Consider the following 5,827-nt stretch of genomic DNA (forward strand, 5'->3'; position numbering starts at 1 on the left):
GATCGGAACTCGCTGATAGGAAAAGAGAGAAAACAAAGCAATGCCAAGAGCTCCGTCGATCCGCTGTTTATCGATTGACTCGCTCTCTTTTTCATCTCGTGCAGATGCAACAAAAGATGAGTCCTTTTTCCTTCGCGAACCACTGGAGCGCCTAGCGCAGAAGAGCAAAGCTCATTTTTGGGTAAAGCGGCGCATAAAAAGGGCTGGCCCGTTCATTTCAGAACCTTCGCGAACGGTTCAGAATCAACAAGGCGAACGAAGGAGTGTACAACTGGGGTTTTACACCACTTTTTTGTTGGAGAGATAGAATGGAGTTCTTCACGAAGTTCGAGACAAAGGTTACTGAAGGTTCTGAAATCATTAACATAACCTCTTCTTGAGACATTATGGCTTTGGGGTCGACTCAAGAAGGAATCCATAAAACTTGGGATCCAACACCATGATAAAATACTACCCTCATGATTAGACCATGTCCCTGAGATTTGATAAGTGTGAGGTGTGAGGTGTGTGTGAGGTGAGGTGTGAAGTGTGAAGTGTGAGGTGTGTAAGGTGTGAGGTGTGAGGTGTGAGGTGTAAGGTGTGAAGTGTAAGGTGTAAGGTGTGAAGTGTGAAGTGAAGTGTGTGAAGTGTGTGAAGTGTAAGGTGTGAAGTGTAAGTTGTGAAGTGTGAAGTGTGAAGTGAAGTGTGAGGTGTAAGGTGTGAGGTGTAAGGTGTAAGGTGTAAGGTGTAAGGTGTGAGGTGTATTTTTTTGAGCGGACGAGCGAAGATGAAACGGATTAGAAGAAGTTCTGAGGTTACGAAGAAATGGAAGAAGGCAATACTCACCTCATCGGGAGGTCATGACAATTGATGATTACGACTACTCCCATCCTATTTTTTTTATTCCCCAAGTCACTCATCTTAAGGTTCCGAAGGGGCGAGTGAGCGGGTTATTAACCACAAAGCAAAATGAAATATTTTAATATGTCATATACTAGGAAGCATGGTTGGCAAGAACAGGTATAGTGAAATTGGCATTAAACACCAAAGGTTATAAAAGTTGTGATATCTACCCGTCCACATTTATCTTGTCCTTAGCTGCCAAAGCTTCTAAATGTTGTGATGATGTCTTCTCCTCCACTTATTCTCGCCAACCATGTCTGCAAGTGAATGACACATTAAAATATTTCATTTACTTAACATGCTTCCGAGTTCACAAGTAATAGTGTAGGTTGTCTTCGGGCTGTGTTTCGCTTGCCTTCTTCCCCATGTACATTTCTTTTTTCTTCATGAAGAAATCACATGTTCTTAGAAAAAATATAACAACACAAGGTCAGCTTTATTCGTCCAATTTATTCCTAAGCTCACAATATAATACCATATAAAAGTATGAAAATACTAGCTTCCATTCTTATCTTATTTTAATTAAAAATATTGCAATTCAAATCCACAACTTACATCTACTTGTCTTGCCATAATGGATACCTAGTGCAAATAACTCAATGGTGATGCCGGACGTCGTCGCGACGTCGTCCGGTCGTCACCAGGGTATGGGCTCGGTGTCGTATCGCTAACTAATCGGACTACGTCGAAAGACGTCGTCCGATGGATGCGAATGAACAGGTATAAATGACGAGATGAATAAATGAAAGTCCTAATATCGTACGTGCGTGCGCCAACTAGCAATGAATGCCGTTCCAGAGAAGTGACGGGTCGCCTGAGTGAAGCCTACTGGGCCTCCTGAACCTCGCCTGAGAGGGTCGAGGGTTTCCCGACTCGTACCGGACCGGTAAAGACTCTCGTGAAATGTTCGTCGTTTTCTCAACGTGTCTCACGCTAACCTATCTAACCCGAGCGCGGACTAGGCAAACCGAAAGTGCACTGAAGAAAGTAAAGGACGTAAAAAAAAAGGAGAGCGAGTGAGGGTACCGATGTCGCGCTGGCGACAGATATCCGTAAGAATGCGGGAGTCCTGTGAGAACGAGGGCGCGGGAGTGATTGGCGTCGGCGGCAGGTCGCCCTTGGACAGGAGGCGTGAGGTCGTAGCAGTGCAGATCGCCAAGGCCTGAACGCGTTCACGGAGCCGTGCGCGCAGAATGTCTACCAGCGTGGTAGAATCGCCCGCGGGCGGCGAGGGAACGGTAGCGGGATGGGTCGTCGCAGGCGGATGAACAAGATCGTTGGGCGTGGTTAGGGAGAGGCTGAGGGACGTGGGCAATTGGCGGGTGCGAGGGTAGGGGAGCGTGGGTGCTGGGGAGGTCTAACGGTGATGGGTGACGCGCGGCCGAATAAAGAGGGAACGACGGCGCGGCGCGGGCGGAGACGAGTGAGAGGGAGGGCATGGCGGGGAACGGCGATGGCGGTTTTGCGGGAGGGAAAATGGGGGGACGGTAGGAGGCGAGGGAGATCGCAGGGGGGGGCCAGGAAGGTAGAAAAGTGGTGTGGGCGACGGGAGGAGGGGGAAGCAGCGAGGGCGGAGGTGGAAAAATGGACAGGCGCGACCGGGCGGTGTGCAACGGCCGCGCGGGAATTATGGGGCGACGGAGGGTGGCAGGGGCTGCGGGATGAGCGTGGGCGGCGAGAGAGGAGCGGGCAGAGGGCGTGGGCGACAACGGGAGGTGCGGGGACGGCGCGAGCGGCGGCAGTAAACGGCGGCGGCGGCGCAAACGGCGCCAACGACCGCGAGCGGCGGACGGCGGCTCTCTTTCCCCTTCTTTCTTCTCTCCTTTCTTCTCCTTCTCCTTCTTCTTCTTCCTTCTTCTTCTTCTTCTTCTTCTTCTTCCTTCCTTCTTCCTGCTCGCGCGATCGTGACTCTTCAAATTCTTTAACTTGTATAACTTAAAATTCAAGAGTGGTCTTGGACGCCCACCTCTTCCCCTTATATAATGGGTGAAGGTGGGCCCCCTTTTAACAACAAAGAAAAAGATAAGAAAATAAGAAAAGAAAATATAATGGGCTTGTCAGGCCCATGTGAGGGGAAGATGTCCTCATATGGGCTCTTCCCCTCACCACACGACGACACGAAAGACACGGTGATGAAAAATAAAAGATGTAAAGAGACGACAGATAAGATAGAAACGAAAGCGAAGGGGAAAAGTGGGTTGCTCGGATGATAATGTGCGTGTACGTCATGCCGAGTATTTGAACTCGGGGTCGCGCGTTGCTGCGGCGGCTCGTCGTGTCGGCTGGACACGTGACGGTGGCGGGCTCGATGACGATGGTGGCTCCTCGCGATCTGGCTCGATGACGTCCGGTGGCTCCTCGCGTGCTGGCTCGATGACGTCCGGTGATGCTGCGCCATCAAATGGGCAAGCAAGTTGACGGCAGGAAAATTCGAGATGAATGACCTAACTAAAAATCCACATGTAGAGGAAAATTACACCACAGCCATGCTTGTGGGGGTGTGAACTTGTGATTGTCCAACTGATATCCGTTCGATATTCGATATCGTACAACCAATATCCGATCTCCCGAAAAAAAATCGGGACGATGTCTGATATTGGATATCAGATATCGGTCGATATCCGTCGATATCCGTCCTTTAGGTCTAGACGGATATCGAAGATGGATATCGCAGGGGTAAGGACGAAACATGTATCAGATACCAGATTTTGGATTCCGATATCCAGATATCGGAACCGGTATCCGGATATCGATATCCGGTATCAACATTAAAAATTGATATTTATCATCACTTACGACAGTTTGAGTATATCATTGCAGAACACTTTTGGTATATTTTCCACCTTGACTAATATATACAGCTAAATCTTTTTGTTTTCTTCCATATGGGATAGCAGGAGTCGGAGTTTAACAGCAAACTCGAATCCTATTATCCCATATGGAAGAAATTAAAACTCTTGCGCTGTATATATGAACCGAGGTAGAATACACATTAAATCATATAATAATATTTTAACTAAATAGTAACTATATTTTAAGGCTGTTATATATGTAATATATTTAAAATATTACTTCCTCGTCCAATAAATACAACTAAAAAGTTCTATTTTTTCATATGGGATAAAAGGATTCGGAGTTTGCTATTAAACTCCAAATCCTCTTATCCCATGTGGAAGAAAAAAAAGATTCAGCTTTATATATTAAAAGGGCCACTTCATAAATCAAAGATCTCTGCGACTGCCGCATGTGCACGTTGATCCATTTATACAGCTGCACAATGATGGATTAATTGTATTTTCATAAAACCTCTCGAAGTTGGATATTGAAATCTGATATCCACATCTGATATCGGATATCGTCATCCACCTCTAGAAAAGGAGGCGGATGACAACATCGAGAAGGATACTGATATCGGATATCGTTAATGTAGCATCCAATATCGATATCCAATATCCGGATATCGGAAAAAATGGACACCGAAAATTTGATTTTCGGTATCCAGTACAGCATCCGTCCCGATACCGTAATCCAATACCGGTATCGGGACAGGCAAACCCTAGTGTGAACGAGATAAAATACCTCTTTGGGGGGATGTTGAAGGATTTATGGCATCTTTGTTTGTGATGGTAGCAGGATTTGATGGAATTATTTGATAGACCATATAACCAAATACATATGTGATAAACCAGAAATTGGATTTAATTAGTTTATTTAGACTTATGATTTATACAAAAATATTTATCATACATTGGGTATGGTTGACTAGCAGTTGATTGCATGTGCATTGGGGATAACTAAATAGTTTGATTGGAATACCAAAAGAGGAAGATAAAATAAGATACATTCTAGAATATGAAAGATAAAATTTTATCCCCGAAAGTCAAATGTAGACCTCAAAGGCATTTCTAGGGGAATGATAAATTCAAAGTTAAAAGTTTATGCTGTTGTTTTCATTTAGGCTTAAACAACAACATTTTATATAAAATTCCACTTGAATACTCCATAATAGGGAGGCAGCACTTCAAATTTCAGAATTATATTGACGTGTGGATTAAAATAAATTCATTCAAATGTTAAATTCTTTTGGGATTTATTTTGATATATTTTAAGGATAAAAAAAACAAAGTCAATAAAATAATTTAAATGAAGTTTCTTGAATTTTTTTGGAATTAAAAAGGGGTGGGTATCTTTACTTCGATTTTTTGAAATTTTAAATCAATAAAACACCTTATTTTATCTTTTCTGCCAATCGGCGCCGATGGCGGCTAACTGCGGTTTTGGTTGGCGACATGCCATTAGAGATGGGCCCTAGGGATGGCTTGCCCAGTCCATGACAGTTCAGACCAGTCTAGACCGGTTCAAGGTGCCTCAGCCTGTTTTGAACGTAGCCAAAATATGGCCAAGTCAAATAGAAGGAGCACCCTATGTACACTGGGTGCGTCACTGCTCCCCTGACAAACTGGTGGGCGGATGGGCTTACTTCTTGTTGGTGTGTTGCAAGTAAGGCCCACTCAAGCCCTAAGGAGCAGTGGTGGCCAGAAAACCCTAGATTTGGAAGACTAAATGATGGTTTTTTTTTTAATTTTTCTAGAGATGAACTTCAGATTTTGTTGAGGGTATAGAAAGAGAAAGCAAAGGATTATAGAAAGATAAAGTGGTTGAAATGCATAGTTAGAGAGAGAGAGTGAAGAAATGGTGTAGGAGCTATTGGGAGGGGAATTTTAAACTGAAAATGGTTGAGATTTTGGAAACAAAATAAATTCCTGGATGAAGGATTATAAGGAGAAAGAGATGATTTTGGAGAGAGAAAAGGGAAAATATGTGTTTACAGTGAGAGATTGGGATAATGAAGGAGAAAAATGGATAGGGAATGGTATGAAAATAAAATCTAAATTTTATCAAACTTCATACATTCTTCCTGGGCCCTCAATGCTTCCTCTCATGT

General features: G+C 44.2%; 1 pseudogene; it reads left to right on the plus strand.

The window, feature by feature from the left end:
- The window catches only part of LOC144712014 (uncharacterized), a 559-nt pseudogene extending 93 nt beyond the window's left edge, over window positions 1-466 (plus strand).
- Window positions 467-5,827: the final 5,361 nt, after the last annotated feature.

This window comes from Wolffia australiana, chromosome 14, assembly GCF_029677425.1.
Source record: "Wolffia australiana isolate 7733 chromosome 14, ASM2967742v1".
Classification (NCBI taxonomy): Eukaryota; Viridiplantae; Streptophyta; class Magnoliopsida; order Alismatales; family Araceae; genus Wolffia; species Wolffia australiana.